Source organism: Elephantulus edwardii, unplaced genomic scaffold, assembly GCF_000299155.1.
Source record: "Elephantulus edwardii isolate Elephantulus edwardi_28Jun2011 unplaced genomic scaffold, EleEdw1.0 scaffold00085, whole genome shotgun sequence".
NCBI classification, from domain to species: domain Eukaryota; kingdom Metazoa; phylum Chordata; class Mammalia; order Macroscelidea; family Macroscelididae; genus Elephantulus; species Elephantulus edwardii.
Genome location: NW_006399835.1, coordinates 9,349,136 through 9,363,144, shown reverse-complemented (window position 1 = coordinate 9,363,144; position 14,009 = coordinate 9,349,136).

The following is a 14,009-nucleotide window of genomic DNA, read 5'->3' as shown; positions in this document are numbered from 1 at the left end:
GAAAAATCAGTCGACTCTAGGTAGGTAGGCTGATTTCTGGATTCTCAATTCTATTCCATTCATCTATGTGTCTGTCATTGTACCAGTACCACACTGTCTTGACTACAACGGCAGTGTAGTAGGATTATAAATCAGGGAGAGAGATATCACCTACCTTCTTTCTCTCTCTCTTTTTTAAATCTTATTTTAATTTTATTCATTTTAATGAACATTTACAGAGATTTTGGATTTTCATTCATTCATTGTTGCACTTTTTCCTGTACACCCCCTGCCCCCAGTTCACTCCACTCCCTGAAAAGTAAAAGATAAACTTCTTCATTGGTACACAATTCCCCCCGCCCCCGCTCCAAATGCACTCTACTGTACAACCTTAATTCCGGATTCCTGTGATAATCACAATATGCTATCATATATCACTTATAAACTGTTCTCTCCCTCATCTGTTTCAGTTCAGTATACATAATCTATCCAGTTTTTCTCAGTCTTACCCTGATGTAAGTCACTTTCTACAATAGTGGCACCATGAAGTATTTGTCCTTTTGTGACTGAGACATTTTACTTAGCATAATATCCTCCAGGGTCACCCATTCTTGTTTCTCTTTTTAAGGAGTGCTTTGTTTATTCTGAGCCTCTTTGCATTCTGAATTAAAGTGGAGATTGCCTTTTCCATCTCATTGAAAATGGAATTGGTATTTGTATTGGGATTGCACTGAATGTATAAATTGCCTTTGGTAGTATTGTCATTTTCACAATATTGAGTCTTCCTACCCATAAGCAAGGAATATTCTTTCACCTCTTCGGATGAATGGGACCTTCTAAGAATCAAATCTCTATGCACATCCAAAAACTTCTCCAACAGGGTAAAAAGGGAAGCTACAGACTGGGAAAAAGTATTTAGTAATGGCATGTCAGACAAGGGACTTATACCTAGAATTTATAAAATACTCCAGCACCACAACAAGATAAAGATAAATAATGCAATTAAAAAATGGGCACAGGATATGAACACACACTTCACCAAAGATGCATTCAGATGGCAAACAAACACATGAAGAACTGTTCAAAATCCATAGTTCTAAGAGAGATGCAAATCAAAAAAAGTATGAGATATCATCTCACACCAGTAAGAACAGCAAAATTTAGCATAACAGCAAACATCAAATGCTGGTGAGGCTGTGGAGAAACTGGGACTCTTATTCCCTGTTGATGGGAGTATAAAATGGTGCAACCACTATGGAAGGCTGTATCATGCTTTCTCAAAAAGTTGCAAATAGAGATACCATTAGACCCAGCAATTCCTCTACTGGGAATTTACCCTAAAGAAACCATAACTGTCACCCAAGCAGCTCTAGGTACAGTAATGTTTACTGTTGTTTTCTTCACAATAACAAAGAGCTAGAAAAAACCCATGTGTCATCAACAAACAAAAGAAAAGCTCTGGTATATTCAAACAATGGAATACTATGCATTGGAAAACAAGGAACTCATGAAATATTATGCAAAATGGATGAACCTGGAGAACACTGTGCTTAGTGAAATATTCCAGTCACAAAGGGACAAATATTGCATAGGGCCACTGTTGTAAAAAGAGATTGACATTAGGGTTGAGGGAAGACGGAAAAGGAGGGGAGGAATGATGTATATTGTGTAGAAACAGATGAAGGAGAGAACTGTTTAAAGGGATATATGAATGAGTATTCTTGTCATTACAGAAGTCCAGAGTGAAGGCTGCATAGTGAGTGGACTTGGAGGGGGGAGGAATTCCATAACAAAGAAAGTGTTTTTCTTTCTTTTCAAGGAGATGAGTGAACTGGGGTGGGGAGGGGTGGGTAAGGAGAAAATTGCAACATTGAATGGAAACTCTGTCTCTGTAAAATTTCATTAAAATTAATTTTAAAAAACTACAAGAAAAAATAAAGATTGTCATTTTCCCATTTATCTGATTTCATTTACTTGTTAAAAATCAGTTGACCATAGATAATGACAGGCTGATTTCTGGGTTCTCAATTCTATTTCATTGATCTATGTGTCTGTCATTGTACAAGTACCACACTGTCTTAACCATCACAGCAGTGTAGAAGAATTTGAAATCAGGAAGTGAGATGACTTCTTCTGTTATAAAATGCTTTATGAGCTCATTATTTTTATTTTCAGTAATGTGTAGGATTCCCATGTGTGAGTACCATAGTTTTTTCTATCCACTTATTTGTCAATGGGCACTTGGGTTCCTTCCATCTCTTTGCTATTGTGAATAACGCAGTAAAAAACATGTCAAGAAACTTGTGTCAAAAAGATGTTCTCCACTTTCAGGTTAGTTTTTGATTTTACTGAGAATTCTCACACTGAATTATCTTTTCTATTTGTTAGCATTCATGAGATAAAATATATTCTAGGCCTCTCCCTGCTGGAATTTAATTCACATCCTGTGAAGACTGTTAGGTGCTTAAGGGATGGCATTCTACTCTTAATCTTTTTATACCTATTGGTATATTACAGAGCTTCCAAATTTTATCTTTACATGCATGTGTTTTAAGTAAAATAGCACACTCCATGGCATTTAGTAAGCAAGCATAATGATAAGAATCTATGCTGCAATTCCAAAGCCATGTGGTTTGAAACCATCAGTGGGAGAAGAATGGGCAATCTCCTCCTGTGTGACTGCTTTTGTTATGTGTCATTCGGTAGACCTCAATTTATAGTGATCCTATGCACAATAACGCTGAATCCTGCATTGACCTGGGCCAATCTCACTGTCTCTGACACAACTACTCTTATTACCTCAGTTACTGTGTCAATACCTCTCATTTGGGAATCTTCCTCTATCCCTACACCATTCTGCATGATGGCAATCTCTGAGGACTGGTCCCTCCTGGCAAAATGTCTGAAGTATGCGAGACGGAGTCTCAAAATCCTTGCCTCCAAAAAGCATTGTGGTTTCGTTTCTCCAGGACAGACCTAGTTCTCTTGCAGGCCGTGGTATGTTCAGTACTCTTCTACATACCACAACTCAAAGATATCAATTCTTTTTCTGTTCTCTTTGGTCACTGTACACATAACAGGTAATTGAGATGACTATGGCACCTAATATTCTATACTGACATCATTGCTAAATCACAGCAGATTTTCCTAATGCATTTTATTTTTTGATTTCTTGACTGCTGGTGCCAAGACAGTGATTGTGTAATTAAGCAAGCTGAAATTGTTAATAATCTCAGTCTCTTCTCCATCTATCACGATGCTGCCAATTGGCTCAGTTGTAAGAATCTTTATTAGTGTTGAGCTTCAATCCATGTTGCAGATGACAGTCCTTGACTCTATGCCACATATGCTTCAGGTCCACCTCAATTTTAGCAAGCAATGTTGTCATCTGTGTAGCACAGGTTGTTAATGAGTTTTCCTCCAATCCAGATACTACATTCCTCCTCATAAAGCCCAGCTTCCCGAATGATTTGTTCTATATATAAAGTGAAAAGTTATAGAGACAAGACTCATTTCTGAATCAGTCGTTTCCTAATTTTGAACCATGCGGTATTTCCTTGATCTGTTCTGATGACTGTATCTTAGTCCAAGTATAGGATTCACATGATCACAATCATGTGCTCTAGAATTCTCATTCTTCTCAAGGTTAGTCACGATTTGTTGTGATCCACACAACAATGCCTTTGCACAGTCAATGAAACACAGATAACATTCTTCTGGTACTCTCTGCTTTCAGCCAAGTTCCATCTGATGTTTGTGATGATATCCCTAGTGCATAACCTCTTCTAAATGCTGCTTATATGTCTGACAGTTCTTTGTCAAAATACTGTTTCAATAGTTTCTGATGATTTTCAGCAGGATTTTTCTTGCACGTTCTATCAGTGATAACGCTTTATATTGGTACACCTGAAGACTTCCTAGAGGTTCACTTATGGGTCAGTTCCAACTCAAGGGTACACAAGAACAACAATAATTTTTATTATTTGGATATCTTATATCTCTTCTTCCTTTTACTCTTGCTGTGTACCATTGAATTGGAACCAACTTATTGCTGACCTTCCAGCAGGTTTTCAGAGGTAGTAAATGACAGAGTCTAGGCTGGGTTTAGAAGGGGTCTAGTACTAGGGATATTGTAGCTAATGTTAGATGGATCTTGGCTGAAAGCAGGGAGTAACAGAGGAATGTCTATCAATGCTTCATTGATTATGCAAAGCATTTGACTGTGTGGATCATAACAAACTGTGGCTGACTCTCAGAAGAATGGGAATCCCAGAACACTTGATCGTGCTAATGAGAAACCTATACTTGAACCAAGAGGCAGTCATCAGAGCAGAGCAAGGAAACACTGCATGGTTCAAAATTGGGAAGGGCATACTCCAGGGATGTGTCCTGTCTCCATACCTTTTCAACCTGTATACAGAACAGATTATCTGGGGGGCTGGGCTCTATGAGGAGAAATGAAGCATCAGGATTGGTGGAAGACCTATCAATAATCTGCATTATGCAGATGACACAACCCTGCTTGCTGAAAGTGAGGAGGACCTGAATTGCTTGCTGCAGAGAGTCAAGGACTGCAGCCTCCAATATACATTGAGGCGCAATGTCAAGAAGACAAAGATTCTCACAACTGGACCAACTGACAGCATCAGGATGGATGGTGAAGAGACTAAGATTCTTCACAACTTCAGTTTGCTTGGCTCCACAGTCAACACTCTTGGCACCAGCAGCCAGGAAATTAATAGACATATTGCAATGGGAACGTCTGCTGTTAGGGACCTCTCTAAAATACTGGAGAGCAACCGTGTCTCTCTGGAGACTAAGGTGTATCTGGTACAGGCCATGGTCTTTGCTATCACTTGTTATGTATCAGAGAGTTGGACAATGACTAAGGAGGATAGAAGGAAAATTGATGCCTTTGAGATTTGGTGTTGGAGAAGAGTATTGAGGGTACAATGGACTGCTAAGAAAAAAAACAGATTCAGCCTAGAGAGCATTAAACCGAGCTGCTTCTTGGAGGCAGGGATCCTGAGGCTTCGTCTGACATACTTTGGTCATGTTATAAGGAGAGACAGGTCCTTGGAGAAGGACATCATGCTTGGGAGGGTGAAGGGCAGGCTCAGGAGGGGAAGGCCCTCTGGGAGGTGGATTGATTCGGTGACTGGGGTAATCGGGATGGGTGTGTCGGAGACAGTGAGATTGGCACAGGACAGAACATGGTTTAGGGCTGTTGTACATAGGGTCGCTATGAGTTGCAAGCAACTCGACAGCACGTAACAACATCAACAACAAATGACAGAGGAGGAGCTCACCCATTTTTCTACAGGGGAGCAGCTTGTGAAATTGAACCACGTGTCTTTGCATTGGTAGCATAATTCCTTACCACTAATCCATCATAATCCCCTTTGCTTCTATAGCTATCTATGCACTGTTTTCATATTTTACAAATTTAAATAACTTAGATTAATATTATTCTTAACTGTCTACTGATTAAATAAGATGTTTTCTTGGAACTTTTCTTCAGGCATAACTGTTTCTTTATTCAACTTGTTTATCATGGATCTCTCTTAAACACGGCCTTTGGATTTCACAGAGTAAACTAGGTATACTTGAAGAATTTGAATCAGGAAGTTAAAGGAAATTATGACTTTGGGGTAGGTGTATAAGTGAAGGTCATTTTCATTTATGATCTCAAATGTAAATGAGTATGACAAAAAATTACCTTTTAGCTGTTTTAAAATTCCTTAAGTTAATTTTCAGGAAAGCTCATACTACCCTAAAAGTAAAAAGCAACCAAAAGAAACAAAAAAAATAATTGTTACTGAATCTGCTGAATAAAAACCAAACAGCACTGTTATATGGCTTTTCAATGGCTGTGATCTTTCAGAAGTATAAGATCAAGCCTTTATTCTGTGAATGTTTTCAAATAGGTAAATTTTCAGTTATTAAAAAAATGCACAAAAAGATCACCACATAAGATCTATCACATTCCCATTCACTTCCCCTCGTCTTAATAGTATACATTAATAGATGATGCATTTTTTTCTTGCTTATCTGAACAAGGGTCCTTGCACAAACATCACATTGTGATGTTTCTTGAGTTGTAACTTCTGATGAATTTTAATTGCCTTGATTTTTTCCAGGGATTTTTCTGACATCTCTTGTCATTTAAAGCAGTATTTTTTCCTACTGCATTATATTAGCTTGAATCTTTGAACTCCTACACTTAAAATGTGTACTTTCCTTAAATTTGTTTCTTTGGACACTATTTGGCAAACATTTGCCTGTGTTCTGAGTGCTTTGGAAATAGATTTCCTTTTGAAAATTCTGGATCGTGTATAGTTCTGCAGTTACAGGATTGGTATTGGTGGATTATTTTCAAGTGGACATTTATGAACTAGAATTCATTTACAGATCTATGGTAAGAATAATGAATATTCTAGAAATTTCCGCATAAAGAATGATGGTAAAAACTGAAATTTCTCTTTTTTTCTTTCTTGTTAAATAGGAATAATTTAAAAATGGTCTCTTAAGGGAACTACTGTTGTTGTTATTGTTATGTGCCATCAAATCCCCTGCAACTCATTGTGACACTATGTACAATAGCTCTGTGAACCCTGCCCTATCCTCTTGTGTATAGGTTCACTATGAGTAGGAGTTGGCATGACAGTGGCTACCAATAAATCAACTAATGTTGACAGTTTCTATTTGCCCTCTTCCTCATGCAACCTGATTCTGAAAGGTCAATCTTCAAAAAGTATTGCGGTGCTAGGAAATTCTAATTTCTTCCTAATTGTGTCATCTGATAGAACAAGACGCTTGATTGGATCCAAGTATACGTTTTTAGAAATCAGGATTTTCTATCAATTAAATAGCACAGTTTTTAGTGTGAAATTTTAAATTTTAAAAATTTAAGATAAATGCACAACTTAGTGAGCACATCCAGGGAAGCAACTGTGTGTTGAAATAAAACAATTGGTATGCTGTCAACTCCTGGAGCCTTATTTTTTGCCAATTCCTTCAGAGCAACTTGAACTTCCTCCTTCATCATCATAGGCCCTTGCTCATAGGTTATTTAATGAAATTCCTCTATGTCAGCCAATTCCTTCTGATAGGGTGACTCTGTGTACTCCTTCCATCTTCTTTTGATACTTCCTGGATCATTTAACATTCTCCCCAAACTGTCCTTAAGTATTGCCCCTTGTGGTTTGAATTTGTTTTTAAACTCCTTCAGCTTAAGAAATGCTGAGCAAGTTCAGCCTTTTTGATTTTCTGACTCCGGTTTTCTGCACATTTCATTATAGTATCTTGCTTTATCTTCCAAAGTTGCCTTTTGAAATTTTCAGCTCTTTGAAACATGGAGGACACCCAGCTGGCCAACTGACTGGAAAAGATTGATATTTGTTCCCATTCTAAAGAAAGGTAACCCAACAGAGTATGGAAACTATTGAACAATATCATTCAAATCACATGCAAGCAAAATTCTGCTGAAAATTATCCAAAAATGTTTGGAACAATATGTCATCAGAGAACTTCCAGATGTGCAGGCTGGATTTAGAAGAGGTCATGGTAGTAAGGATATTAAAATGTTAGATGGATCTTGGCAGAAAGCAGTGAATACTAGAAGAATGTGCATCTGTGCTTCATTGACTATGCAAAGGCTTTTGACTGTGTGGATCACAACAAGCTATGGCTGACTCTGAGAAGAATGGGAATCGCAGAACATTTGATTGTGCTAATGCGAAATCTATCCTTGGACCAAGAGGCAGTAGTCAGAACAGAGCAAGGAGACACTGGAGCATTCAAAATCAAGAAGGGGGTCCATCGGGGATGTATTTTGTCTCCATACCTTTTCAATCTGTATACAAAGCAGATCATCTGAGACTCTGGCCTGTATGAGGAGGAAAGTGGCATCAAGATTGATGGAAGAATCATCAATAACCTGTTTTACAAGGATGACACAACCCCACTGGCTGAAACTGAGGATGACCTGAAGTGCTTGCTGCAGAAGGTCAAAGACTGCAGCCTTCAATATGGATTGAAGCTCAGCATGAAAAAAACAAAGATTCTCACCACTGAGCCAATTGGCAGCATCAGTATGGATGGTGAAGAGATTGAGATAGTTAACAGTTTTCTTTTACTTGGTTTTCAGAATCAACACTCTTGGTAACAGCAAATCAGGAGACAACTTGCATTGGGGAAGTCAGCTGTGAGGGACCTCTCAAGAGTACTGAAAAGCAACGACATCAGGCTGGAGACTAAGGTGCACCTGATCCAGGCTATAGTCTTCACAATTACACGTTATGCATCAGAGAGTTGGACAGTGAATAGGGATGACAGAAAGAGAATTGATGCCTTTGAGCTGTGGTGCTGGAGAAGGGTGTTGAATATACCACGGGCTGCTAGGAGAACAAACTGCTAGGTTTGACCTGGAGAGGGTGAAGCCATACTGCTCCTTGGAGTCAAGGATTCTGAAACTTCGCCTGCCATACTTTGGGCATGTTGCAAGGAGGGACTGGTCCTTGGAGAGGAACATCATGTTTGAGAGATTAGAGGGACGGCCCAAGAGAGGAAGACCCTTGATGAGATAAATAGATTCTGTGAGTGGTGTGGTGGGAATGAGTGTGTTTGAGATGGCTAGGTTGGCACAGGATAGAACGGTGTTTAGGGCTCTTGTACATAGGGTCGCTATGAGTCACAAGCGACTTGATGGCACATAACAACAAGATAAATGCATGCATAGAATTTGTACTGTCAGTTATAACAAACTATGTATAAAATGTTTTTAATAAATTGGGGAAACTTGGGGAAAAAGAAACAATGTGGTGGTCACTTCACTGTGACACATATGAGATTGTCATGCTATGAGGTTACTATGAGGTAGAAAGGATATAAATTAATTTGATTTGAGGATTTTGGAATGTACAAAACAGAAAATTTTTGACAATTAAAGAACATCTTCTATGAACATTTTTATGAACATAAAAAATAGATGGCTTTTTTGAGATAGGACACAAATAATTTTATCAAGAAAATAGCATCTGTTACCTTCTTTCCTGATGTGAAAATGTTTATTCAAAATGTGTTAAAAATGAATTATGCATATACTTCATAGAATACAATTTAAGGGAAAGATATGGAATACAGTATGTGATTCCAAAATGAATGATGATTTATAACTGCAAGCACTTTTAAAAAAAGGACAAGAAAGAATCATCCTTCACTTACTGCCATTGAGTCAGAACTAACTCATTGCTGACCTCCAGTGGGTTCTAGAAACTGTAAGTCATGTGGGATGAGGTGGCCCACCTTTTTTCTTCAGAACTGTCAGTGAATTCTAATTGCCAGAGAGGCGTTGCCATTGGGCTAACAGCTTTCTGGACTCTGTCACTAGCACTCCTGATGATTGTCCCTGTTTTTGTTGTTGTTATGTGCCATAGAGTCATTTGCGACTTATAGCAACTCAGTGCAAGAGTCCTAAATGCCTTTCTATCCTGTGCCAACTTTGCCATCTCAAACATATTCATTCCCACCCCTCCACTCACATAATCGATCCATCTCATCAGGGTCTTCCTCTCCTGCACTGACCCTCCACTCTCCCAAATATGATGTCCCTCTTCAAGGACCAGTCCTTCCTTGCAACATGCCCAAAGAATGCCAGATGAAGCCTCAGAATCCTTGACTCCAGGGAACATTCTGGCTTCACCCTCTCCAGAACAAACCTGTTTGTTTTCCTAGCAGTCCATGATTGTCCCTAGAAACAAATTTTATATTTTTACCATTGTGTCTGTTTTTCTTGAAATTTTCAACATTTAGTTTTGCTGCTTAGCTACAACCTTACTTTGTGTTTGTTCTCCTATGATCAATGAAGGAAAACATGATATTAACATGACACATGGTATAACCTCAAAAACATGACCATTGTAAATATATCTTATATGAGAACACTGCTATTGTTTTGTTGTGTACCATGAAATCAGAACCAACCCATAGCTGACCTTTCAGTGGATTTTCAGGGGCAGTAATTTGTATGGGAGGAGATTGCACATCCTTATCCCACACAGTACCTGGTGGATATATATTTTGAATTATTTTCTATTTAGGGACCTTTCAGCAGGTTGCTGAGGCTATAAATAGCATTGGAAGAGATCACCTGTCTTTCTCCTATGGAGTCTCTGCTGAATTAGAACCACCAAAGAGGCATAGTCTTTGAATTATCTGCTAAACTCCTTATTCACTAAGTCATCACCAGAGTTTACAAACTGTAATGTCACTTACAAATGTTAATAACAACCCAACTGTCAATTAAGTTGAATTACTTTAAAAATGATGAGTATTTTTATGTAATTATTGTTTTATGATAGAAAAATTACTTTTGAACAATATTCTCAAGCCTTACTTATTAAATCATTAAATTGTCATCTCCCCTATACAGACGAGAAAAGTGACATCTCTTAGAATTCGATATTTTTATTATGGATTATTAAATCAACTATGACTCATAACAACCCTATGAACTGTACACTTGAACCTTGCTCTATTCTGGATGATATTTACCATTTTTTATATACTTGAGCCAATTATCGGAGATAGTGTGTCAATCTTTAGGGGTCTTCCTCTCTTTATCTGACCCTTTACTTTTCTCAGCATGATGTTTTTGTCCCCTAAGAACTGAACCCCCTGACAGCACACCCAGAATATGTGAGAGTAAGAAGATGCTTTATAATTGAGCTGTATAGATTTATAATTTAAAGCATTTCTCTGTGAAAGTATTCCAAACTTAGAAATAAGTGGAGACAATTCCAACGGCACTATGGCCAAAAAGCGTCTTGACAGCAGGGGACACTTTAAGAGGTCTGGTTCAAGGCAGGTATCTTTAGTTACTCTAGTTAGTTTTAGAATCTGGAAATTTTCCTTGTATAATAGTACAGTTTAGATTGGGTTCTACCAGCTTTCTCCTATGTTGTACAGATATAGAGATATTTAGAGTTTTTAAAATGGGGATCACATACATAAATTAGTAGCAATAGGGTAGAATCCATATTCATGTAAAAGTTGGACAATGAAAAAGAAAGACTGGGGTAAATTGATGCCCTTGAAATGTAATGTTAGCTATAAATATTGGTGCTCTGGTCAACTAGAGCTAAGTTGCTGAACTGCAATGCAAATGCACATGCTTCAAATCCACCAGCTGCTCCATGAAAGGAGGATGGGCAGTCTCCTAATGTGTGAAGCACAGGCTCTGAAAGAGCATTGAGTTGGTTCTGGCTCAATGGCATAGACTATCAAAAGAATAAGCAAATCACCTCAGAGAAGTGCAACCAGGTTTTTTCTTCGAGTCAAAGTAAAACTTAAACTCCTTTACTTTGGGATGTTTGTAGGAGGTGGTGGTCCTTGGAAAAAGACATTGTGCTAGGATAAGCACAGGGTCAGCAAAAAAGAATAAACTCTTAAATGAGATGGATTGACATAGTAATTGCAACAGTGAGGTTGAGCATGGTAGTGATTGTGAAGATAGTGCAGAAAAATGAAAAGATTTTGGTTTCTTGTTCAAAGGGTTTCAATATCCACTTGACAACACTTAACATAACATCAATATATATGGTAGAGATAGACAATTGCCAGCTGGGGTAATGAAAAATTGGACTCCCCTTATAAATTTTTCTATTTATTGAAAATTCTGTTAAGAGAGAAAATGTAAACCAGTGTGTCTCCTCCTTAACTTTCTCTTCTCTTTCTATGATTACCTCTCTCTCTTTCTGAATCTACATGTGTATAATCTATGTTCTTATTTGTGTTACATTTCATAGAGTCAACTCCTAACTCATGCACAGAAAAAATAAGTATCCAGATCCTTTTCCATTTCTATGATCAATTAAGGATCAGAAATTTATTATCTAAAGTGTTTTAACTGAATGAATTAACTCAGTTCCACAAGCATAAATATTGTATAAAACCATTATTGTAGAATGAGTATAAGGCTCCAGGAGGGGTGGGAGAGGCTGGAAGCAGAGGGATGTGGATGTGCAGAGTGGGGGGTGGGGAGGAATAACCATTGGGTTGTACAATTTGATGGGGGGAGTGAGGGAAATTGAAAGAATTTGTTCTAATTTGTATTCGAGGTTTTTTTTTAAATAAACTAGGTGGGGGGGGAAGTGATTTGACTGAATTAATTTTAAAATTATTTTTAAAATTGTTAGACCTTTCGTTCTAGTATTAGTGTGGAAGCATTGTTGAGATTTATGCAGTATCATAGCAATAAACATCCCTTGATTGCTGTGGTAGCTGCACGTGAGGTTTCTTGATCATGAGTTTCTTGCATAGAAGATAAGAATTCTACAACTAAATTAACAAGGTAACCTATGTGTATCTATATTGACTTGAATTATGACTCATAGAGGTTCCCTATTTTCCATTGCTGTAAATCTTTACAGGAGAAGACTGCTCATCTCCCTATGGTTTTAATGTAGTTGTTACTGTGTACCGTAGAGTCAGAACCTACCCATAGCTGACGCTCAGGTGGGTTTTCAGAGGCAGTCAATCACACAGGAGGAGATTGTCCATCCTTCTTCCACAGAGTAGTTGGTGGCCTCGGACTGTAAGCCTTTGGGATTGCAGCTCAGCTTCTTGCCACTAGGCCACCAGAGCTATATAGCTAGATAATATATTGTTCTCCTGGATGGTAGCTTTATAAATGAGTTGTATAGATTTGTATTTTAAAACATGTTTCTGTGAGAGAAGTCCAAATTTAGAAATAAACAGAGACTGGATCCAACTCCACTATGGCCAAGAAGACTCTTGCCAGCAAGGAACAGTTTGCTCTTTGAGGCAGGTATCTTTGCTTTGCTTTGTTTTAGAATCTAGAAATTTTCCTTGTATAACAGTACTTAGATTGTTTAAATTGAGGTCTACCACCTTTCTGATGTTGTACAGATACAGATATGTCCAGAGTTTTTAAAATGGGGATCACCTACATAAATCAGTAGGGTAGAAATTCATATGCATGTGAACAAATAGGGTAGAATTCATATGCATGTGGAAGTTGGGCAATAGTTTATCTTTTATGAGGTTCTGTGATACTGTAATACTTGCATGTGGTACCAAAAAAATTTAAAAAGGTGTTTCCCAAATCTCTCACTGGGAAACTTAATTAATTAATAGCTTCAACTTCTGTGCCATGAAATGTATCATTGGATATCATGGAAGTCATGCTTCCTTTTTAGTTTTTAATTATTTATTACCTTTATTTTTATTTTCTTTTTCCTCTAAAGAATGTATTGGTTTTCAGGCAATCATTCATATACATTGTGTTTCATTCATGTACACTGTGTTTTACACAATCATTCATATAAAATTAACATTGATCTATGCCTTTTATCACCCTTTCTCATCAAGGTCCCATTGCACCTTATCTGTTCCTTAAACCTCCTTCTGTCCACATATCTCTGAAGTTCCAGTGGTTCCCCCTTCTTCTTCTTTTTATTGTTTTTTTTATATTTTTCTTATTAATTTTAATTAAAGTTTACAGAGACTTAGGATTTCCAGTCATTCATTGCACTTTTCTCCCTACTCACCCTCTCCTCCCTAATTCACTCTTCTCTTTGGAAAGAAAAAGAAAACCTCTTTCATTGTTAAGCAATCCTTCCATTCCACTATGCAGCCTTCACACTGGACTTCCATAATGACAACAATACCCATTCATATGTCCCTTCTAAACAGTTCTTTCCCTCATCTGTTTTAATGCAATATACATCATTTCTCCCCTCCTTTTCTGTCTTCCCTCAACCCCGATGTCAGTCCCGTTTTACAACAGTGGCCTTATGCAATATTCGTCCTTTTGTGACTGAGATATTTCACTCAGCATACTTCTAATGGGCTTCTTTAAAATATTAACTTAACATGGAGGAGATACAGAAACGGGCTCATTTTATTTTGATGGGTGACAGTTCTGATGGAAGATATTGTTGTTGTTGTTATGTGCCATTGAGTCGTATGCGACTCATAGCAACCCTATGTACAACAGCCCTAAACCC